The sequence below is a fragment of the Heloderma suspectum genome, chromosome 6 (assembly GCF_057233095.1).
Source record: "Heloderma suspectum isolate Gila_16-S chromosome 6, 16-S_ref, whole genome shotgun sequence".
Taxonomy (NCBI): Eukaryota; Metazoa; Chordata; class Lepidosauria; order Squamata; family Helodermatidae; genus Heloderma; species Heloderma suspectum.
Window position 1 is genome coordinate 126,167,860 of NC_139463.1, and position 25,253 is coordinate 126,193,112.

At 47.9% G+C, this 25,253-nt stretch overlaps 1 pseudogene; it reads right to left on the minus strand.

The window, feature by feature from the left end:
* Positions 1-18: 18 nt before the first annotated feature.
* Positions 19-18,244, minus strand: LOC146343107 (hydroperoxide isomerase ALOXE3-like; annotated as a pseudogene).
* Positions 18,245-25,253: the final 7,009 nt, after the last annotated feature.

The window sequence follows — 25,253 nt, forward strand, 5'->3', positions numbered from 1 at the left end:
GGTAATCGGGTTAGCCCATCAGAAAGATCCCAACCCACATATCACAATGCTCTGAGCAAACTTTTGAGGTCTCCAGAACTCTTCATACGCCCAGCTGTTGAACAAAAAGGCGAGGGGGAGAGAAAATGTTGGGCATGATGTTGCTGCCCCAAAGCCTGCAGTTTGTAACAGCCCTAAAATGGAGTGCGGAAGGAACTGTGCAGATGTCATTGGAGGACCTCTCTAAGGGCTGAAATAATTGCAGTCCCCCGAAATCTACTAGGACAAAGAATGGCTGATTCCCCATTTCTGAAAAAAATACATACAATGGACTGGTTACCCAGTTCTGCTTTACTCTAAAGAGGAACACGCAGGTTCCTTGGGAGGCAGAAAACAGACCCACAGATGCCAACTTTTATTACTGACACGGTGTTCTTCCATCCATACTCCCCGGGACAGCCTCCACTTCCACCAGGACTGACCTGGGCCAGACACAGTAAAAAAAAGGAGCTGTGTGCCTTCACAGTTGGACTGAAAATGTCCCGTAACCTCCAAATTGGGTCCTCTTGGCTCTGTGGGGGAGTTGGTGGGACTCAGAGGGTCACATCTCACAGGAGGGAGGGGGGGTGTATATGGAGGCAAGCTAGCCTTTCGGCCCACTCCAGCTCTATGGTTTTGCATGTGTCATCATGGTACAGCTTGCATACATCTTCTGTGTAAGGATCTGCAGATGTGCAGTAAGATTTGGCAGGTCCCATCTCAGATCATTGCCAAAAGCAACCTGTCACCACCTGATAAGGGGCCGATCTACACTGCGCCCGCCATCACAACAAATTCAGTGTCCTGTCGGGTTAAACGCTCTCGCATTAAAACGTGATTATCCACACTCACCCATTTTCCCCGTTGCAGTGCTTCATCAAATGCATGAGCTCGGTTCACACTCGAGCGCTGTGCTGTTTTCCTGCTCTTAAAGATGGAGGCTCTCTTTGGAGGATCAGAAACTCTTGCTGTTTCTGCTGATTCCACACCCACCACGCTCACAGCTCTCAACGGCCCCATGTCATCTTCCGGCTATTGATCGCATAGCTTCCTGAGCACTCAATGTTTCCTCAGCAACAAGCAAAGGGCTGAATGTGCACGCGCTTGTCTGATCTCGGAAGCTAAGCAGGGTCAGCCCCAGTCAGTAGTTGGATGGGTGACTGCCTAGGAATCAAGGTTCCTACACTGAGCAGGGGGTTGTTCTATCCCTTCTAATGCGACTAAGTTTTACCCCCTTCTATCCCCCACTTCAGCTTTAAAAAAAAAATTAAGGCATTATCTTCGAAGAATCGTGGCTTCTCCACAATTTTTTTTTTCTAATTCAGGCATGATCTTCGAAGATTCGAAAATTTGAAGATTCAAAGATTCAAACAGAAGGCACATGGGACAGATGGCGGCAGCAGGGTTTGGCCTGTTTTACCCCACAGTGTATCTGAGAGATGCTGATCATATATCAGTAGCACCTTTGATGCTCAGCATTTGCTTACAAGCAGAAGACAAGGAAAAATGAAAAATTGCAATGGAGGGAAGAGCTGCAGAGGTTAGAGCAGGAGTGTGGAACCTCTTTCAGCCCAAGTGCCAAATTCAATTTCGGAGAAGCTCTCGGGGGCCTCATTCCAGTGATGGGTAGAGATGAAGGCACAAAGGGAGGGGCCAAAAAGTACCTGCATATTGCAGCGAAAAGGTTCCGCACCTCTGGGTTAGAGGATGGGGAATCACTCCGCACTTTGTCCTCTGACATAGCTCCTCCCAGTCTCATCAACAAGCCCCAACCATCTCATGTGACTGGATGGAATGTAGAAAGCTGCCTTGTATTGAGTCATGCCATTGGTCCAACTAGCTCCGTAGTGTTGACAGCGGCAGGGGCTCTACCACTGAGCTATGCCAGGGTGCATGCCACCTTTCATCATCTTGGCACCTGTCCAAGGCACACTGCATACCATCCAAGCACTCACCATGTCTCCCAGATCAGTGCTGATCAGCCACAGGGTACTCAGGATGGAGCAAGTGGTATTGATCTCTGGGACAGTGTCTTTGTAGTTCTCCAGGGTCAGAGTGCCCAACTTGAGCATGCTCCGGGAGAGAGCGCAGGACAGGAAGGCCTGGCGTGCTATGGTCCATGGGGTCACGAAGAGTCGGACACGACTGAACGACTGAACAACAACAACAACAGGGTCAGAGTGCCCTTGGTCCTAGACAGGGGCTTCCTCGTGGACAAGGAAAAGTTGGACATCCAGGCACCAATATCAAACTGCAATCAAAAACCCCAAATATTAAAAACATAAGAAGACCAAAGGTCCATTTAGTTTAGCATCCTGTTCCTCAAAGTTAAAAATAACACATCCCACACATTCCCTCTCTCTTTTTCTCTCTCCATACAAACACTATGGAGAGAAACACTCCTTCTTGCAACATGGCAACATTTATTATCGGAAGAATGATTCTCCACTTCCCCATTTCATATGGTTACACTCATTAACCTGTATCCCATCCAGACTCATTGCCTGGTGGCCTTTGGCCTTCCCTTGTGTTTCCTAGGCCACTGGTGGTTGCTAGGCGACACTCAAAACAGGCCAGGCTCCTCCATCCCTGCCTTATGCTGGTTGCCAGGCAACAGCAGCCCTGTTACTCTGTCCTTCCTATGATGCTGCTTCGGCTTAGTAGGCCACACACGTGCTATTATTCCCTTTTCCCACAACAACAATAGGGAGAAGCCCATGACTGATAACCCCATGGAGGCTGTGAAGGTTTCAGGCCTACAGAGGCAAGGAAAAAGGTCAGGCCTAGAGGCCTGGAGTTTTTTGTTGGGAAGGGGTATCCATAAGAGAAGTAGTTTCATTTCCCCAGTGAAGTTTCAGTTTCATTTCCCCAGTTAAGTGTAATTTCTTCAGATCTGAAACAGTACTTTCGGTTTTGAGGAAGGAGGGCATAAAAAGAGAGCGACAGAGACAGAGGAGAGGTGGGGAGACCAGAGCCTGAAGAGGGAGCAGGAAGAACCAGCCTGGAGAAGTCTAAGTACAGCTAGGGTAAAGGAACTTACATTTTGCAAGTTTTATTTTCTCTTAACGCCTTTTGTATCACTCAGCCCTATTGAGTAAATACCTTTAGGGCACAATCCTATGGCCACCAGACAGTGGCTAGATGGCCATAGGATTGTTCAGTTCCCAGAAAAGTGTCTCCACACACCCTCCCCCGCTGCCTTGTAGGCGGCCCAGGACATTCCCGGGCTCCCGGCTCACATGAGCAGTGTGGAGCAGGACAAAAGGGGGGCGTCCCTGGGGGCAGAGAGGGGCAGGGAGTGCAGAAGTGCCAGTACCATGCTTCCTATGTGTCGTCCGGCCTCCCCACTCCCCCAGTCTGAAGTCCTGCGGCTAGACAGCCAAAATCTGCCATCTAGCCAGGAGTGTAGGGTGGCCAGAGAGCAGAGGAGAAGATCCCCTCCACGCTCCACCCACCCTGTGGTCACCTCTGCATTCAGAGATGGCTGCCTGTCCACATAGGATTGCTCCTTTAGTTGTAAATTGCTTGCTTTAAATTTACCAGTAAACTGTTGCGGCTAAACCCTGTGTCTAGAGTGTCAGTCACCCCACATCTACAGCCTAAGGCCCACATTACTGGGAAGGGAAAGGCAAAAGAAGGAAGACGGGACTCTTAAGGAGATAAGGGATCCTTAAGGAGTTGCTGAGGGGCTCCAGGTCATAAGGTGGAACCCTGACAGAGGCCATCTTGAAGTGGCCTCCACGTGACGTTAGAATTACCATGGGTCGGCCTGAACTGCGGCCACCCAGAAATCCGGGGTGGGGGAGCGTAACACAGGGCTTACCACGTGACATAGGGAGGTCTACCACATGATAATGTTTAAGCCCCCTCTTTCATCTGCTTCTAGGCTTCCCATAAGCCACGGCTGTACCCCACACAGACAGTTAGAACTGCTATTAGGGCCTGTTTATATCAAAACTCTAACCCGGTTTAAACAGTAGTTTTCTCTCCTCAGGCAACCCTGAGGGCATTTCAGGGGGTTACAGGGAACTGTAATTTGGGGTGACGGGGGATGTCTAGCAATCTTTTTCGAGACTTCTCAGTATGTTCACCAAATTAGAACCCCCAAGACTCTTTGGAGGAAGCCATGACAGTTCAAACTATTATAAAGCTAACATAGGTTTATGGTGCAACTATTAGTGATGCTGTTGAAATTTTGTAATTAGTTGGCTCATCAGTTGGAACTCGTGCATTCATAACACTTGCCTTTGTAGCCAGCTTGGGTCATTGCCTTACGAACTCATTATTAATTTTGGAAAAGATTGTGAGCTTCAGAGCATGTGCAGTCTGCATCTAAACTATGGCATTTCTGAGTTGGCTGTTTTAACTCTTTTCTTTCAGGAGGAAATGCGATCACTTCACTTTAACTTTTTAGGGAGAGGTTAGCGTTTGAACTCTTTCCACAAACCAATCACATCCAAAGAAACAGCCACCCACTTTGAATACACCTCCATAGATCAACTATGCCGACAGTGGGTAAACATTACATAGGAAGGCCACATGAAAACATCCAGTCAGGATATGGTACATGACATGGTGACGCAAGACGTCATGACGCACTAAATGATTACCAACTACAGCTCCCAAGATGCAGTTTAATACTGTGCGTGGGCAAAAACCAGGATTCACAGAACAAGGTCTTGAATTAAAGGAGAGCTCTTGTCTGAAGCAATGAAAGAATGCACCAACGTATTTGTTACTTTACAAGGAAATAATGAATCCACTTGGGGTAAGTTTGCCCATCACTAGTAAATATGCTCTAATTGGTTTGCATGAAGGGAACTTTGAAATGAGGGAGCACTTGCCTGCTATTGACTGCAGCGTACTGGCCAAACTGGTAGAAACCACCGTAGTCAGGAACCTTTTGAGCTCCTTCGCAGTGATGATTGAAGAAGGGGTAAGGGGAAGAGAAGAGCTGAATTCACAACACATATTAATCAGGAGCGAGTCTATAGTGTATCAGGAAGACTGCAGTACATAGTCATTTTATCATATGCCTGCAACAATTCAATATTCATTGCAATCATCAGATTTCCAATATTTGCCTCTCTTTTTTCAAGTATCTAGCCCTCATGGTCAAAAAGATCAGTTCTAAACAGTGAAGGAGATATCTGTTAATGGCTTTGGACCCTCCAAGCATTGACGGGCAGATGTTCTCACTGTTCACAGCTTCCTCTCTATGGGACCTGATCCTCACTGGCTTGTCCTTACCTATTGACCACATATATCCCATTCCCTTGTGGTTTAGAGTTCATTAAACAGCATTAACGTGCACTGAAGAGCATTGTGTAGTTACTTCTATAACCACTGGCAGGTTCTTAGTCCCCACCTCCCCCATTGCTGTAAGCAATTATGACTGCCTAGGGGACTGGAACGTACCAAAAGACTTTCATTCCAGGAAGCCTTTGGAGAAAACCTCCTTTATCCCCCACTTCAGCTCAGAATCTCCCTGTACAGTGTGATCGGTTTTATAATACAAATCAACAATGCCAGAGACAAAGCTAAAGGGAATTGTGAAAGGGAAAAGAAGACAGTCAGCTCACAGGGTGAGGTCCACAGGAAAAACTTAGTCTACCACCTCACAGAAAAAGGAGAGTGAGGGGTGCTAAGTCTCACCCATGTGGGCACATACACAAATTTGGGGAAATAAAATGGAAATAGAGAAGAAAACTGGCTTAATTGCAGCCTTCCCCCACCTGGTGCTTTCCAGATCTGTTGGAGTAGAACTCCAGGTTGGGAAGGCTGGATTAAGGCCATTACGACCCAGAACCAGAGATGTAGGACTCCACCTTGGGAAACGCCATGTCATTTATCAGGATTATTTGGGCGTCTCAACATTTCTAGAGAGGTCCCACCCCCGGAGCCACCCACCAAATCTAGCCTCATTAAAATCCCACCCACTCACCCCACCAGACCTCTCGATCAGAGCTGCCCAGATCTCATGACCGTCAGCTCTGTAGTAATAATTGGGCAACGAGGACACCCTGCACACCTCAAGATCCTCTGGGAGGCAGAGGGAGGAATAAGTCATTGTATCCGTGCCCTCCTGCAACAGCTTCACCAAGCCCTGGAAACTGAGGCTTGTTGCTGGAAGGGGGCAGAAAACAGGAGTCCCAATTATCAAGGAGAACCTTGGCTCTAAGTTATCAAGCTGAACCAGGGGAGTGGGTGAAATTCTGGGTCAGCTTACCCTGTCAAAGACGCCACCCTCTGTTGAGAGGAGGATCCAAGCCACTGTGTTGATGTGAAGGGTGTAGCGCACGAGGGGGATCTGGAGCTAAAGAAACAAAAGACCAGAAACCAAGACACTTCATTCCATGGCTCTGTCTAGTGGAGGCCTCTGTCCTAAAGTGGAATTGCCCTGTACCCGTGGTCTCTGATGTGCTGCCCATAGACAACTCCCTTGATACCTGATTTTTTTTAGATTTATTTACTTCTTTTAACTGGGAGGCTGACATGCTGCAAGGCGAAGCACTGGTCTCCAGCGCCATCGTTATTTCCCAGAATGGGAAATTTCTCTGGGCCCCACATGGCTTTTGTGGCCAAGTCTCTTGTTTCTGAGCCTCACCAGTTTGTGCAGAAAACTAGGGGTACAACAGAGTGGTTTTGTGTTTGGCAGCTCAGACCCCAGGCTTCACCACACCGAGTTTTCTATCCCACAACATTACTGAGGCGTCTACTTCTGGATTCTTTGTGGGATTATGACTGGCTGTTTTATGCCAGCAGACACGTGGTTTGAATCAAGGAAAGTCTTTCCTCAGCAAGTTCTATATGTTTCTATACGTTTCATTTTACAGCCACTAGATGGCGCCGAGATAATAGTGCTTTGCCATTGTTATATTATATAGATAGGGATGTAGGAAAGGCACTTACCTTTCGCGGATTATGTTTATGGTTGGGCCCTCCGTTCCTCCCCCCCCCCCCCGGAATCCTGGCCGGCCGGCTGCGCTCCACAGGGATTCTGCGGAGCCGCCGCCCGGCTCCGCCAGCAGCCGGACATACCCGCTGCCGTTTGCGTCCCTGCAGTCAGCCGTGATAGGCTACGTAAATGTTTACGTAGCCTATCACAGCTGACTTAAAGACAACAAAAAACGCACGTACGCAAATGGCGGCGGCCACGGCCGCCGCCATTTGTGTTCCTTATTTTGGCAAGTCTTAGTCTACGTAAACATTTACGTAGACTAAGACGGTGAAAATAAGGGGAACGCAAATAGCGTAGCGGGCGCTATTTGCGTGCGTCCCCTTTTGATTCACCGTTTTAGCCTATGTAAAGATTTACGTAGGCTAAAACGATGAATGAAAAAGGGACGCAAATAGCGCCCACTACACTATTTGCGTTCCCCTTTATTTTCGCCGTCATAGTCTATGTAAATATTTACGTAGATTAAGACAGTCAAAAAGAAGGAACGCAAATGGCGGCGGCCGTAGCCGCCGCCATTTGCGTATGCGGTTTTGTTTTGTTTTTGTTTTTTTACCCAGAGCCCTCTGCGGCCGGAAATCCGGCTGCGGACAGCTCTGGCCTGGCCGGGCCGGGCCGGCTGCTCCGCAGAGCTGCCGTGGAGCACAGCCGGCCGTTCGAGGATTCCGGAGGGAGGAAAAGAGCGCCTCCCCCCTGGCCAGGATTCCGGGGGGAGGGACAGAACGCCTCCCCCCCACCATCAACATAATCCGCGAAAGGTAAGTCACTTTCGTACATCCCTAATTATATACACAGGTGATAGAACAGATTAACGTCCCTTGCCACTTTATCTCCAATCTTTTGGAAAGTGGGATAAAGGAGGGAAAGAGTGAGAGATGTCCTGGAGGTTGACAACATCCTGTAAAGCAGGGGTCCCCAACCCCCAGGCCACGGACCGGTACCGGCCCGTGGCCTGTCAGCAACCGGGCCGCAGGGGTGTGCGAACCCCCTCACCTTGGGTCCGTGGGGGGTCCGCAGGGGAGGGGAGGCGATCCGTCCCTCCCCCCCACCTCGGAATCCTCACCGGCCCCGGCCGGCTCTGCTCCGCGGCGAGTCCACGGAGCTGCCAATTGGCTCTGGCTGCTGGCGGACTTCCAGCCGCTGTTCTACAAGTAATAGGCTACATAAATCTTTACGTAGCAGATTACTGCAAAGAATAGGGACGCAAATAGCTATGCGGACACTATTTGCATCCCAGCGGCTGGAAGTCTTCCAGTGGAAACCCCCTGCCCCCCGGTCCGTGGAAAAAATGGACCAGTCCCTGGTGCCAAAAAGGTTGGGGGCCGCTGCTGTAAAGGACCCACAAACTTCTATAAGTGGCTAATCACAAGCATGCAATAAATCACTCATGTAGAAATCCTCTCCATCTCTGCCTTGAACTTCTTCTTGCCTAACTTACTTTTATTTTAGCCTCACCAGTTTGTCGTCTAGGAAATGGCTGTTCTGTGACTGGCCACACCCACCATGGCAGCCATTTTATAAATGGACAACTGCTGTGGCAGCCATTTTGTGAAAGCACCCATGACTCTTTCAAAATTCGAAATGTTCCCACTGGCTCAAAAAGGTTGGGGTTCTAGGTATGCTTGCATTTAATCTAAATTCCGCACCAAGAAAAGATGAAAAATTGCACCACCTGAATTTTTCATGCAGCATGATTTCTGCAAGTTATCTTCATTTACATATTTATGCCTGTTCTGAATGTTTTGTGGTGCTTCTACTAGTCACAGAGAGAGGCAAAGAAACTACAATGCTAAAAGCACCAGTCACTGACCACTGGCAATCCTGCTCAACCCGTCCCCCGCTTCTGAGCTTTTATTAGGAATTGTCCACATATGTTGCAGCCTTAAGGACTAGAAACTTACTGTTGAAAAACAAAAGCTGAGATTCCCAGGCTTACATTGGAGCAGAAGGCCAAAATAGAAACAACCCTATCCAAAGAATCCCCCAAGAAAAAATGCATGCTGTTTAGTCAATCTGAAAGCCCTTCTTCAGCAATCCCAATTTATTTCTTTACAGTGATTTTAGTCCGCTTTTCTTCTGAGGATAGCATTTGAAGCAGCTTGCAAAAAATATTCAAAAACAATAATATGCCATAAAACAAAACAAGCAGCAAACAATTAAAAATAACTATTATATATAAGAACAGAAAGGGATGGGTGGAGAGAAAACCCAGATAAAATCAATATAGCAGCAATATGTAAGATCACAGGAACCACTAAAACTACTAAAAGCCATTAACATCCTAGAAAACAAAAAGGTCTTAAGTTAACTCATCTTCTGAACAATCAGAAGTGTTGATACCTTCCTTCCTGACCTGTTGAGGAATATCATTCCCCAGCCAAGGGGCCACTACAGAAAAGGCCCTCTCTCATCATGAGCTGCCTCACCCGTGACACCTGAAGGAGGGCTTTCATTGTCATTCTCAACATTTGGGCAGGTTCATTCAGGAGAAGGTTGTCCTTCAGGGAGCCCTGGTCCCAAGCCATGTGGGTGTCAGGGTGGAGACTGAGCCCATAGAGCCCCAGAGCAGTTCTGATTCTGAGGAGGAACAGCAATCCGTGGGAGAGGAGCCAGCTCATCCCTCACAGGCACAGCAGCTGGCAGAGATTCCTCCCGCCGGCATTCCTGAGATAGTGATCCTAGCAGTGAGAAAGTGCGGGAACGGGGCTTGCTGGATGCTCGACGCAGACGCAGGGAGCGACGAGTGATGGAGGGTGCCGAAAGGAGGCGCTCTGCTCGTTTGGCGCTAAAACAACGGTCGCGTCCTGAGGACCCAAGGGAAAGAGGGAGGATCTCTCCATAGCCCATAAGTTCAGAGTCTTCTTGCGGTTCTCCTTCAAACGAGGACCAACTGCTTTACCTGGAGCTTAGGCTACTCTGCCATCTCCCCAGTGCAGTTCCTTGCTTAGTCGCTACTGATTAGTTTCTGTAAGAGTCACTAAGTAATAAAGGAATAAAGCCTTGGAAAGAATCCTCGTCGTCTGTGTCCTGAGTTGGCTATTGGAGGGGACTGCAAGAGGCAGCTAGGGCGCTCCTGACAGCGGGCCTTTAAAAGGTAAAAACTACAGCTTTACCTTGAAGAGAGGGTGGCTCATGGGCAGGTGGTAGAGGGCAGCCATGGTGAACACCTCTCCTATCAGGTGTGTCCAGAGCAGATGAGTGATAGCCTGGTAAACGTGGAAGTCAGAGTTGCACACCCAGGTCTTGGCCAGGATCCAGTCCCATTCGGGGTCCCTCGGCAGGAAGGTGGGGGCCTCAGGGCCTGGGGTCTGGCTAAGCTATGGGGAGTCGGAGAAAACTGTATTAAACATGACCTGGGCAGCCTGGCATACTAAAAGCTCCCAGTAGGGGACAGCAATAAACGAAAAGCAATAAACCAAAATTCAGCCCTGCTTAAAAGCAAGCAGTGTGCTTGCCTGATAAAGTTGCTACCTTTTGGGTGCGGCAGGCAGAAGTTCACGTTCCTTTAAGAAGTACATGGCAGGCAGAAGTGTGACTGTTGCAGAACCCAGAGTCAGAGAGACCACGGAGTGAAGGAAAAAGAGATTCTTTATTTAACGCGCGGGCTTAAGGCTGGAATAATTTCCAAAGAGCCAGAAGCCCCGAAATACATCAGCACATTGGTTTTATAGACATTGTGACACATAGGAAACGGCTCCTCCTCCCCCTCCCGCGTGGGGTTGCAGTCCTCAACATTTCTTCTCCTAGCACCATTGTTTATAATACAAGAACTGGGTTATAGGGTAGCCATGATAAGGAGAGAACAGAAGAGAACAGCAGAGAATAAGATATACAATCGTATGACCTTTGACAAGATAAGGAATTCTTGTGTCTCGTCAGCTTACAACAATATATTCAAGGGAGAAAGAGCTCAGCAAGAACATGAAGCATGAGACTGCATGAGGCTACTTAGTTTGACCCCCGATATGGCTGCTACATGACCAGTGTTTATCTGGTGGCCTTTGGGCACCGATCCAATTTCCAGTCAATAGACCATTTTGCCTTACCTGCGGCATGGGACAGGCCGCAGCACTACTACCAACCACTAGAGGCCTCCACGGCAGCACGGCAGCCCTTCCTTCTCCCTCCTCTTCCTCCCCATCCCATCGCCAAGATAGCTTGAGAGGCGGGTCTGCAGCACCTTCCTAAAATCCCACCCACCGCACCTGGCGAGGAGCGTGAGATACCCTTCAGCTGAGAGGCACAGCGGGTACAATGGGTCTGCTATGTACAGCTGGCATCCGTTATTCAGCCCTGCAGGGATCCCTTCCAGGCTGTGGTAGCTGACTCGGACAACAGTCCCCTTCTGTGGAGGCAAAGAGCACAAACTGTGGACAAAGGGGACAGCCAAAGAGTGCGGGCGTCAGACAAAGGGAAGAGCCAAAAATGGGATGGGAATGGGTTGCAGCAGTGCCTACCTGCTCTGGCACTATGGGGTCCCCCTAAAAAGCGCTCTATGGCAAATGACAACACCCGCTTTCCTACCTCCAGCTCTTCAACATGCTGGAATTCCCAAGGGACCCAGCCACCATCTCCTGGGTCACGGTGAACTTAGATGGGAGCTTGGTGCACTTCCGGATCATGTTTGGGTTCACTCCATTCAGGAACTGGTACCCAAAGAACATGTCTTCCTTCCAATGCTCTGTGATGAACAAGGAACACCAAGAGAAGGGATTAACTGGGCAGAATCTATTTACAGAGGAGAACGGATGTCCCAATGACTTGGAACCCAGTTCTATGTTGCTCTCTCCAGGATCAAAGAAGGTTCATGTAGGTTACACCAGAGGAAATCACATCCAGGACTCACAGGTCCCATTTAGAATGGGTCCCACTATGTTATTAAAACAAGGAAAAGCTGGGGACCAGATTTCTGGAGACTACCCCATCTCTAGAATTTTCCATAGGGAATTGAAATTAGCAGTATGGGACCTACCAGTTGCTGCTTCCAGGGAGGTTTTAGCAGGGCCGTCCTCTTACCTGAGATATCCGTCTTGTTGAACCAGAAAATGTTCTTGATATCATCTAGACATTCACCCCAGAACTCCTGGCTATCAGAATATCCTTTCGGCTTCAGTTCTACTTGCCTAAGGGTGGTAGAAAAGGGCAGGATGTGGGATGGCAGGGAATGAGCATGCCACATTCTCCCTATATTTTTAGATGTTGCACATGAAGAGAACAGGACATTTTATCTGTGCCTAGCACAAAACCTACTGAGCCAAACAGTCTGAGATTTGGCAGGTGGGATGGGAGGTCCCTACAGTTCATGCACTTCTGTGGAAACAATGAAAAGTTATAGCCCTTTGCTTTGAAAGTTTTTGTTGAAGAAATCAAAATTCACCTACACCTAGAACAAAAACTACTGGGCCAAACTGTCTGAAATTTCGGCTATTGGGCAGTATAGAAATGAAAATACATACATACATACATACATTTGGCACGTGGGATGCCCTCCATGGTGGCTGACAGGTCTCCAAATTTCATGCATTTCTCATGAAAACTGAAAAATTATAGCTTTTTCTGTTTTCCAATGCAGGTCGATGGGAAAAGTCAAATCCAAATAATTTGGATGTCCAAATCTCACTTCAGATCCAAATCTGAAGCAAAGTGGATGGGGTGTGATTCAGTCCAAAGTATAGCAGAGCTGGTTCGGAAGGTCTGATTCGGCATCCAAAGTGAAGTGGAGGGTCTGTGCACAGCCCTAGTTTACGTTGCTCTTTATATAGGCAGAGGGATTTGTGCTCAAGGCTTGATAACTTATTTGCAAATGAAAAATGTAATACTTCTCTGTCAACACCTCAAGCTCATGGATATCAAGGGGGGGGGGGTTTCACAATACAGTTTGGTAATGCTCTGTGTTTCCTATCGCAAATAGGAAGAGCAAAATCACAGGCAAAAAGGAGTTAGATAGCAGCATGAATCCATTTCAGACAGCTTACTGGTGGTGCACAGGGCAGTCCTACGTTCAGAAGTAAGCCCCATTGAGTTTGGTGGGAGTAACTTACAGGTAAGTGTGCATAGGGCTGCAATCTAAGGGCCTCATTGGATGTATGACCTGCTGCACTTCAGAGTCCTTCAGAAGGCTTGAAGACCTCCAAGGAGACAAAACACTCCTCTTGCTCTGGAACACACCCCAATTCTGGTGCAGCGAAAGCTGTCTCTGTTGCTGTAGGACAGAGGTGTTGAACCTCTTCCAGCTGGAAGGCCAAATTCTATTTCAGAGAAGGTTTCAGGGACCACATTCCAGTGGTGGCTGGGACTGAAGGCAAAGGGGGGCAGAGCTTAATGTCAAGTTCCTCCATCCTCTTCCATTGCAATCAACACACTCCAGGAAACAAAGCTCCGGGCTAACACTACTTTATTGGTTGAGGTAAGGACTAGCTTCATTACAAATGCAAAGTCTAGGAAACTCTCAGACTGCAATGAACCAGCTAATCCACACATCTCTGAATATCAATAGATGAGATGAAGTGGAAGTTGGAGAAGTTGCCAGCAGTGTGGGCAAGAACTTCTCGCCAGACTAGCTTTGCAGGGATGCCCCTGTGTTAGGGTGGCTCCCTCCTACATTGGCTTCCATGAGTGGCCAACCTGATGGAGTGTCTGAGCCCTGCCCCTAACTTTTCCCACTTTGCTCTGCAATGGACTTTTGCATCCCACAAGTCACGCCCTTGACCCCCCCCCTCCAAAACTTGCATTCTCATGGTGGAGGAATGGGGGAGACATTCAGCCTGTGCCATCTGTGTGTCAAGGTCCCAGGAAGAAAGTCTCACTGTATCTGGGCTCACTGGGGAGGGTGCCTCCCCCTGTTCTGTCTGTTCCCATTCCGATTCTGAATCTGAGCTGCCAAACATCTCCACACGCTCAGATTCATTCCTGACACTTAAAGCATTTCCTGCCCTTAACTAAGCCTTTGGAGAGGCATTTCAACCTATTAGAACAGGAAAAAAACTGCCTGTTATCTGCCAGGTTATCTGAAAGATCGCCTCCTCCCATATGTGCCTGCCCAGACCTTAAGATCATCCTCGGGGTCCTTCTCCGTGAGCCCCTGCCAAAGGAAGTGAGGCAGGTGGCTACTAGGAGGAGGCCTTTTTCTGCTGTGGCACCCCGGCTGTGGAATGTGCTCCCTAGTGAGGTTTGCCTGGCACCTACATTGTATTCTTTTTGGTGCCAGGTGAAGGCCTTTTTATTTTCCCAGGCATTTTAGCTTTCTAGACTTTTAGCTTTGCTGTTTTAAATCTGTATTTTAAATTCCTGCACTGCTGCTAGGTTTTATTGTGGTTGTATTGTTATATTGTGGTTTTAAAGTTCTATATATTTTAAATTGTTTTATTGTGTGCTGTTTGGTTTTAATTTTTTGTGAACCGCCCAGAGAGCTTCGGCTATTGGGTGGTATAGAAATGAAATGGAATGGAATGAATGAATGAATGAATAAATAAATTCTGCACAAAACCTAGGAAACCACCAAACAGTTGGCAGTTGGGGGGAAGGGGGCAGGACCACAGGAAGGGCGTAGCCATCTAGGGAAACCCAGAGGACTGGAACCCAGCAGAACCAAATTTGACCCATGGGCCTAAAGAAAAATATCCCTGGACCTGGAAAGTATCCTTCAATGCCCAGTGTAGTTTAGTTGTGTGATATGCATGATGTTATTTCCACCCCTAACAGAATAGGAGTGAGGGCAGGGAACGAGGGCCCTTGCACCACGGATCCAAATCCCAGGTGTACCTTTGCCTCCAGAATTTCTTCCCGTAAACATAATTAAAGAATACCTCTGCAGATTAAAGGTAAATCCAGAGGTATGCTCCGTAGCTTGCAGAAGTGCTCATGTGCATGCACGGACACGCATGCACAAACCTGGGCATGTATTCCATAAGCATAGCTTCATGGCCTGTGGCAAAATGTGAACATGCCGAAGATCAATGTGGCGCAGGATTTGGTGAAGGAGGAGTCACCTCCACCCCCAAAACGTTGGGTTTGGGGGTATGTGGGAAGTCTGTAATAAGCCCCTGCTACCTGTGCACAAATCTTGTCCTGTCCTATATAGAAGCATCCAACAGATTCAGAGCCTTTCTTTCCCTCAGGGAACTTTCACTGACCATTTATGATCATTCGGTGTCCACAGCCTAAGAAGCGGTCTTGCTTCTCGGCTTGCAAGGCATCCTCCTTTGCGTCTTGACATGCTGTCTCTCGTCAAAACGATGCCAGCAGGCTTCTCACGTTGCAGATGGTGCCCTGCCAAGCTTGCTGGGCTCCAGAAAGCAGGGCCCCAGAAAGTGGCGGGTGCCGGTTGCATCTGGATGAGCACCAGAGCATGCATGAGCACAGGCATGCTCAGAGGCGTCTGGAAGCAGTTTTTCACAGTTGCGTGTCATTAATCCTGCGCTGGCGTGTCTTGAAAAGGCAGCAAAGTGTTAGACATTTCACTGATTAGGGTTACATTTTTACTGCCAGGGAGAGGCACGTGTGGGATACCTTCACTGACAGCATCCGGAGGGTGGGGAAAGGTGGTGGATTTGTTGCTTTGCCTCAGACAGCAGAATGTCTTGAGCTGTCCCTGCCTCGATGGTCCTCTAAGAGCTGGAGGCAGAATCCAGGAATCTCTCTCTCACACACGCACACACAGCGCCTCAGCGGCTAGAACCAGCGATATCGGGAGCTGCACTCACTCACAGGAAGACTGCCTCTTCAGACGTTCCTTCTTCCTCTGGTTTTGGAGTAACTGGAGAGAATCCACAGCAGGTGTTTTCGCTGGTGGGGCAGACACAGAGATGATGTTTCTACCAATGATGGGGCCAAAAATACCATCATCCTGTAGCTTCAAGGTCTTTTTGCCCGTAACTAAGCCTTAGGAGAGGCGTTTCAACCTTTTAGAGTGGGGCAGGGGAAAACTGCACAAAAGCCAGAAACCACCAAACAATCGCTGGTCCGCAAAAAGGGGGCATCATCTTGGGAGCCTGCTGGATTATGATATTCCTCCAAGACCCTTCTCTGAATGCTGCCACCATTGGGGGCTTGGCTCAGTGGAGGCCAGTGGCAGCAGTGGAGGCCGTGTTTCCGTCAGAGCCAGTCAGAACTGTAAGGGAGCTCTCCAAGGTGCAGAAGCACCTTGGAGAGCTCCTTTAGAGTTCTGACAGAAACCCGGAGCAGATTCACCACCCCACTGACACTGTCGCCACCGGCCTCCACTGGTCTGGCTCATGCTAATCGGGGAGCACATATCAGAAGAGACGTGCTGGATCAGGCCAAAGCCCCATCTAGTCCCACTTCCTTTTACTCACGTTGGCCAAGCAGATGCCCCCATGGGAAGGCCCCAGGCAGGACACAAGTGCACAAGAGCACCCCCTGTCCGTGTTGCTGAGCAAACTGGCATTCAGAGGCAAGGTAGTCCATAGCCATCATGACTAGCAGCCATTGATGGCCTTATCCTCAAGTGCTGGGCCCCGATAGTAGGGGTGTCACAACTTCGGAACGGACTCCCAAGGGATATTTGCAAGGTTCCCGTTTCGACTAGCTTCAGGTGCCAGATGAACTGCTTTTCCATTTGCAAAGGCTTTTAGCACGCAGTAACTTTGCTGTTTTATTGCCACTGCTTTTCTTCCTCCTGGTCTTAATAGTTTCATTGCTTCTGCTATTGTCGCTGTTCAATGTTTGTTGTGAGTGTGCAACATTGGTTGCAATGTTCGCTTTTTTAAATCATTATTTTAATGGTTTTTAAACATTCAAATAAATAAATAAAATGCAATTCAAGCCCATCTGGCACAATGGCTAAGAGGATAAACTGTGAGCCAGGGAGCCGCTGGTTCTGATCTTTCTGAACTCACCATAGTCAACAAGACAGAACTATCTTACCTTACAAGGCTCTTGTAAGGATTGCAGATATCTCGGTATCTGAATCGAAATTGAAATGTGCTAAGAGTTGAAATGTGCTATGTATCTGCTCATTATCTTGCGGAAGGGGAAATGTCAGAACATCTACAGTGGGCAATCCGAAAGCCAGGATTCATTGTTTTTTTTAGAGCTTTCTAATAGGTTGCACCCAGCAGTCACTGACAGTCTGGTTCAGTAGTTACAGGATCTCGGGCCTGAATCTATGAGGCCTGGGAAATAGCGGGGGGGGGGGAATCAAAACAATTTTCTGATGCAGCAATGCCTGGCATTCACCACACCAAACGTTTTCCTCTGAGCAGTAAATGCCAGTTGCCACTGCGTGGGGCACATTAAAACATGGTGTCTAGAAAATAAACACTGTAAAAATGACCAGCATTTCTTGATTCTGACGTTTTGGAATTGGGGACTTAGCCTCTTCTTCTCTCTTTCATTGAGCAGGCCTACTTACCCGTCCCTTCCCTGAGATCTAGGATCTGGTGGCTTTCAAGCTACTGGTAGCATGGCAAATCGTAGGTTCTCCCTTTGGGGGCCATCTCCATGATAAAATTACAGTACCAGCTAGCTGAGAAGGTTTCGAACAAATATTCTTTGTGGAGACGGAGGAGCAAAATTTCTCCCAGGTCATGTTTGCAAGTGATTTCATATTCACTCTCCTGCAACAGAAAAGTTGGAGGATCTAGATGCATCCGCAGAGAATAGAAGAATGGATAAAGAGCTAAATTTCAGCCCCAGTTGAAGATCCTCCACCTATCCCACAGATTCCTTGGGAACCATCAAAAGAAGCCCTCAGCCACCCTGCCTGACACTGTGGCCTCTTGGGCCTCAGGGAACCTCCATCCTAACAGCCAAACAGACCACCCCTCCCCAGTATCTTGGAATTTGGGTTGTGGTTAATCAGTAGGGGGAAATGTACCCCGTGTACTATGGTGTTTCCATGAACTTGGTTTTCTTCAGAACCCCAACAATAAATACTAGCAAAAATGCCAGTTGTAACAGAAACCTCAAAGCAAAGGAGAGTTAAGGAAAAAAAGTTTTGTAACCCAAGTTGTTCCATGTACGATCCAGTGACAGGAATCAGGGTTTCAGCAATAGCCAAAGAAAGAAAGAATGCCAGAAAACAAAACCCAGAAAACATTATTCTATGGGAAATGCACCTGGTAGACACCCATCTGGGTTGGGGGCCAGCAGCTATGGAAAAGTACTTTGGAGTGGAAAAACAGATGGTGAGGGAACAGTCAAACACCACCTCCCTGCTATAATTCCTCCACTCGAAATCTCAGCCTCCTGGGACTGCTTTTCATTTACAACTACATGCATTTGCCGTAGAAACTGACCTGGAACCATCCTGTGCAATTTTGGGGTGGGGGTGGCTTGAGGGAAAGCAGCACCCCTGGCATTTTCTCTCCACGTCTGAGCATTGACATGAGTGTGCTCGAGCGCCCAGTTTCATCCCCCTCCCGCTCCATTCAGAGACTTAGGGCGCAATCCTAGGCATGTTTAGACAGAAAAAAGTCCTACAACTCCCACCATTCCCCAGGCAGCCATTGCTGTAATGTATCATGAATGTAGAAGTGGTTGTAAAGCATGGAATGGAACTGGAGGGGGCAGGGGAGAATCATAGAATAGTAGGGTTGGAAGGGGCCTACAAGGCCATCGAGTCCAACCCCCTGCTCAATGCAGGAATCCAAGTCAAAGCATCCCTGACAGATGGCTGTCCAGCCTCATCTTGAACGCCTCCAGTGTGGGAGAGCCCACCACCTCCCTAGGGAATGGGTTCCATTGTCGTATTGCTCGAACAGTCAGGAGGTTTTTCCTGATGTTCAGCCGGAATCTGGCTTCCTGTCACTTGAGCCCATTATTCCGTGTCCTGCACTCTGGGATGATGGAGAAGAGATCCTGGCCTTCCTCTCTGTGACAACCTTTCAAGTACTTGAAGAGCGCTATCATATCTCCCCTCAGTCTTCTCTTCTCAAGGCTAAACATGCCCAGTTCTTTCAGTCTCTCTTCATAGGGCTTTGTTTCCAGTCCCCTGATCATCTTCATTGCCTTCCTCTGAACCCTCTCCAGTTTGTCTACATCCTTCTTAAACTGTGGTGCCCAGAACTGGACACAGTACTCCAGATGAGGCCTAACCAGTGCTGAGTAGAGGGGAACTAGTACTTCCCGGGATTTGGAAGCTATGCTTCTATTAATGCAGCCCAAAATACCATTTGCCTTTTTTGCAGCCACATCACATTGTTGGCTCATATTCAGCTTGTGATCAACAACAATTCCAAGATCCTTCTCGCTTGTAGTGTTGTTGAGCCACGTATCCCCCATCTTGTAACTATGCATTTGGTTTCTTTTTCCTAGGTGCAGAACTTGGCATTTATCCCTGTTAAATGTCATTCTGTTGTTTTCTGCCCAGCGCTCCAGTCTATCCAGATCACTTTAATTCTGTTTCTGTCTTCCAAAGTATTTGCTATCCCGCCCAATTTTGTGTCATCTGCAAATTTGATCAGCATTCCCTGCACCTCCTCCTCCAAATCATTAATAAAAATGTTGAAGAGCGCTGGGCCCAGGACTGAGCCCTGCGGTACCCCACTCATTACCTCTCCCCAGTTTGAGAAGATCCCATGGATAAGCACTCTTTGAGTCCGATTCTGTAGCCAACTGTGGATCCACCGGATCGTTGTTTCATCTAGCCCACTTCGAGCTAGTTTGCTCATCAGGATATCATGGGGCACTTTGTCGAAAGCTTTGCTGAAGTCGAGGTATATGATGTCTACAGCATTCCCATGGCCTACAAGGGAGGTTACTTGATCAAAAAATGAGATCAGATTCGTCTTGCAGGACTTGTTTTTGACAAATCCATGTTGGCGTCGAGTAATCACGGCATTGTTTTCAAGGTGCTTACAGATGGATTGCTTTATGATCTGCTCCAGAATTTTCCCAGGGATTGATGTCAGACTGACTGGTCTGTAGTTCCCAGGTTCCTCCTTTTTACCCTTTTTGAAGATAGGGACAACGTTAGCCCTCCTCCAGTCATCTGGCACTTCCCCCGTCCTCCATGATTGCTCAAAGAGAATAGACAGCGGTTCTGAGAGTTCTTCTGCCAGTTCCTTTATTACTCTAGGATGCAGTTCATCTGGCCCTGGAGATTTGATCTCATTCAAAGTAATGAGGTGTTCCTTGACCATATGCCTATCGATCTCAAGCTGCAATCCTGCCCCTTCAGCCTGTACTTCACCTTTGCCAGGGGGCTGATAGACCCTCTTTTGGGAGAAGACTGAGCCAAAGTAGGAATTGAGCACCTTTGCCTTTTCTTTGTCATCTGTTATCGTTTTGCCATCCTTATTTAATAGCTGAACCACCATTTCTTTCCTCTGCCTTTTACTCTGCACGTAGCTGAAGAAAACCTTTTTGTTGTTTTTAGCATCCCGCGCTAACCTCAGCTCGCTCTCAGCTTTAGCCTTCCTGACACCATCCCTGTAATTCTGTGCTATCTGCCTGTACTCTTCCTTTGTTACTTGGCCTTCTTTCCACTTCCTATAGGTGTCCTTTTTTGTTTTCAGGTCATCCCTAAGCTTTTTGTGAAGCCACATTGGCTTCTTCTGTTGTCTTCCACCTTTTCTTCTTGTTGGAATTGTTTGTGATTGTGCCTTGAGAATTTCCTTTTTTCAAAGCTCCCACCCATCTTGGACTCCTTTTCTCGTTAGCATCGCTTGCCATGGGACCTTACTGATCATTGTTCTGAGTTTATTAAAATCAGCTTTCCTCAAATCCAGGGTACGCGTTTGACTAAACTCGGCTTTTGCTTCCCTTAGAACCAAGAACTCAAGTACAACATGGTCGCTTTCCCCCAGAGTTCCTGTAACTGCTACTTGATCCACTAAGTCATCTGTGTTGGTTAGGATCAAGTCAAGGATAGCCGATCCTCTAGTTCCTTCCTCTACTTTCTGTAGGAGGAAGTTATCTGCCTCACAAGTCAGGAATTTCCTGGAGGGGCCATGTTTTGCAGAATTTGTCTCCCAACAAATATTGGGGAAATTGAAGTCCCTCATTACTACTACATCATGCTTCCTTAAAACATTGGCTATTTGCTTTTCAAAACTTTCATCCTTGTCTTCTCCTTGGTTGGGTGGCTGGTAGTAGACTCCAACCACCAGGTTCTTTTTATTCTTTGCTCCATTTATTTTGATCCATATGCTCTCGATGGGGCTACCAAGCTCATCCTCCTGTATTTCTGTGCAGAGATATGTCTTTTTCACATACAGTGCAACCCCACCTCCCTGTCTGTTCCTCCTGTTCTTTTTGAACAAGTTATATCCTTCAATTGCTGTATGCCAGTCATGAGAGTCATCCCACAAAGTCTCAATTATACCTATCAGGTTATAATTTCCCTCTTGTATTAAGAGTTCAAGTTCGTTCTGTTTGTTTCCCATACTCTGGGCATTAGTATATAGACATCGAAGACCACGTGCTTCATGGTCTGGCTTTCTTCCTACATGTGTCTGAAGACTATTATTCGGTGCTATTCGAGCTGTTCTCTCTGTTGCGGTGCATGAGCCTTCGTCCATTGTTACCCCCAACTTTACGTCTCCCTTCCCCGTAGGATTCAGTTTAAAGCCCTCCTGATGAAGTTCTTCATGCTGTGGCCAAACACATTCTTCCCATCCTTTGTGAGGTGCAACCCATCCCTTGCCAACAGCCCATCTTCCAGGAAGTATAGGCCGTGGTCCCAGAATCCAAATGTCTCTTGTCGGCACCACCTTCGTAGCCAGTCATTCACCCAGAGTATTTTTCATTCCCTTTCTATCCCTCTTCTAACTACTGGAAGGATGGATGAGAAAACTATCTGGGCCCCCAAGTGCTTGAGTTTCCTTCCCAAAGCTTCAAAGTCTGACGTGATCTCTTCGTAGCTCCGCTTGGCGGTATCATTTGTTCCCATATGGATGAGAAGAAAGGGATACCTGTCAGTGGGCTTTGAGAAACAGTGAGAAGAGAAAAATTAGTTGTGAGCTACACAACTGAAATAATGCACATCAAAAAAGGTCCCTCCATAAGGTCATTTGGCCCAGGGTCTAAAATTACCTAGCTGCACAACTGCTGCCAAGGCGTATGCCTACCTGGAAATCTACCAAGCAGCCTCTCTGGCCCCAATCCCAAATGTATGTGCCCTGGTAGTGATTTTTCCTAATTTGTTCCCTCCCACCCATTTCTGCAATTTCTTGTTTTTTTCCCATTAGTAACCTTCTTCCTGTTCTAAGACTTATCTTTTTGGGTAATTTATATCTGTCAGTCACTGCTTATATTTCATTTCTTTTTTAAAAAATGAAGAATTTTCACCCCTGAGATTTTTTTTAGCTCTCCCCATTTTCCCCTGCCATAATTTTATGTTCATGACACTATCAAATGAGAGAAGCCTGTGAACAAAAGAGTGTGAAAAAAAAATTCTAAAATGTACAGGGATGACAGCCTCGAGTTAATTTTGATATAATGGTCTATTCCAGGCTTCTGCAACCTGGGACCTGCCAGATGTGTTTGGTGGAGGCTGGTGGCTCTGATGTTAGTGGGGTGGTGAATCCACTCTGGGTTTCAGTCAGAACCAGTCAGAAATCTAAAGGACAGCTGGCACCCAGAGGGCTTCATGGGCAGGGCCTGTCCAAGGTGTTTTGCTACCTGAGGTGAAGGTCAAGATGGCACCCCCCTCCCCCCCCTCACCACATTCCACACACAGAAGACAACTGGACTGGCAGTTTAATGTCACTGAGACACTGGTGACAGAACAGTGTCTTCTATTCAGGGCAGCAGCATTGCTTATAGATGCAGGGCAAGCTGTCTGGGTGAGGTCAGGAGGTTGGCTGTTTCTCCCCCCCCCCCCCCCACGCACACAAACACACACACACAGCCATACATGTAGGGCTTCTCCACACGAGCTTTTATCCTGCTATTGAGATTGGTGACTCATGAAAGTTTGCTGGTCCTTTAGACAACGTCGTGAACCTCCAGGGCGTTTCCCACACTAAAGGACCATTATTGCATTTTTAAAAAGAGCGGAGATAATGAGCTATCAAATTACAGCGCTTGAGTTCTGCTTGAGTTCCGTCTGAGAAAAGAGGAAAACCCACAATAAGGGCGCAATCCTATGGCCACTTTGTTGTTGTTTATTCGGTCAGTCACTTCCGACTCTTCGTGACTTCGTGGACCAGCCCACGCCAGAGCTTCCTGTCGGCCGTCACCACCCCCAGCTCCCCCACGGTCGAGTCCGTCACCTCCAGAATATCATCCATCCGCCTTGCCCTTGGTCGGCCCCTCTTCCTTTGGCCTTCCACTTTCCCTAGCATCAGCATCTTCTCCAGGGTGTCCTGTCTTCTCATTATGTGGCCAAAGGACTTCAGTTTTGCCTTTAATCCTATGGCCACTAGACAGTGGCTGAACCGCCATAGGATTTTTCATTTTCTGGGAACTGACCTCAGAGCCAGCGCTCCGAGGTCAGTTCCCAGAAAACTGCCTCTCTGCCCCTTCCCCTGCCACTTCGTAGGCGGCACGGTTCGTCACTGGCTTGTAACAGCAGGATGGAGCAGAGGAAAAGGGGGCGTTCCTGGGGGCAGGTCGGGGAGGGGATGGCAGAAGCACCATTACGATGCTTCATATGCATCATCTGGCTTCCCCTCACCCCACTCAGCCGAAATCTGTCACCTAGATGCAAATGCAGGGTGGCTGGAGTGCGGAGGAGAGGATCCTCTTGGCACTCCGCCTGCCCTGCATTGGATAGTCTGGCCGGAGGCAGCCAACTATCCCTGTAGGATTATGCCCTCCGAGGAGCTAGACCACAGCGCCATCTAGTGGCTGTATAATAAAACATATGGAAGACTCAGATAAAGGGGGAAAGGACGGGGGAAAGGTGGGGAAGGAAGCATGTGTAAAGGGAGTCTGATGTGATCCTGCATTTAAAATGGAAGCAGAAAGCCCTGTTTTAAATGCAGGATTTTAGGCTGGTGTAGAGATGCTCATAGCATTTGCCAGCTGAGGCAATTGCCTCACTTTGCCCAATGGTAGGGCCGGCTCTATCCATGAGCACAAAATGCAGGAAGGAGATGGCAGGCATAAGAACATAAGAAGAGCCATGCTGAGTCAGACCATGGGTCCATGTAGTCCCACAAGCAGGACATAAGTGCAACAGCACCCTCCCACTCATGTTCCCCAACAACTGGTGCACACAGCCATACTGCCTCTGACACGGAAGGTAGTACATAGCCATCAGGACTAGTAGCCACTGATCGCCTTTTCCTCCATGAATTTCTCCAATCCCCCTTTAAAGCCATCCAAATTGGTGGCCATCACCACATCTTGTGGCAGCGAATTCCAGTTTAGCTCTGCACTATGAAGAAGTCCTTCCTGTTATCTGTCCTGAATCTCCCACCAATCAGCTTCATGGGCTCTGATATTATGGGAGAGGGAGAAAAATGACACTTGTGGAAATGACTTTACAAGCAACTCGTGCCTGAAGTTGCCGCATTTTCACATGAACACACATGTGAGATACCAGTACGGCCAGAGAGAAGGAAAGTTCCAGAGGTGAAACTTCCCCATCATGGCTGGAACGGCTTTTGTAACTACCCAGAGAGCTTCGGCTGTTGGGCAGAACAGAAATGCAGTAATAAAATAAAATACAATTACTTTTATTGTTGATATTATAAAACACAGAGCAAGTGAAGGGGGGGAGCAGATTTGGGGGGACAGCAAGGAGAGGTGATGTTAGCCAGGACAAGTTAAAGGGAAAAAGAAGAGAGGAAGGTGGATGTGGAGCCACAGGAGACCTGAAAGGACAAGGGCTGCCATCAGCTAGCTAGAGAGAACTAATGTCGTTGTCGCATAACATAGAAAGCTGCATTTGTGGCTTCGTTTATTCATTGTCATAATTGTGAATTACGAGCTGCGTTAACCATTTTTAATCTGTAAGATAAAGTAATATTGTTCATATCCATTAGACCAAAGAGCAATGGCCAACCCGCCTCACCTCATCTGTAACTGAGAAACGTGTACATTTTTAACTGTTGAATTCCTGCTTGCCACACCGCTGCTGAAGAGGCAGAAATTCAACCAGGGATGTTTTCCGAGCATGGAAATTCAGCAGTGGCAAAAACAACAACACAGTCACCGTTTATTTCTTGTTGCCATGTGGCAAGGATAGCGGTTGCCAGCTTCTTCTCCCTGCCATGGCTCCTGTGCAAGCCATGCAGCTCTTAAAGACACAGGAGCCATGGCAGGGAGAAAAAGTTGGCGACCGCTATCCTTTGCACATGGTGACAAGAAATAAACTAAGTTGCCACCTTTTTGTGTGGCTGGGCTCTTTTGTCTTTAATAGCTG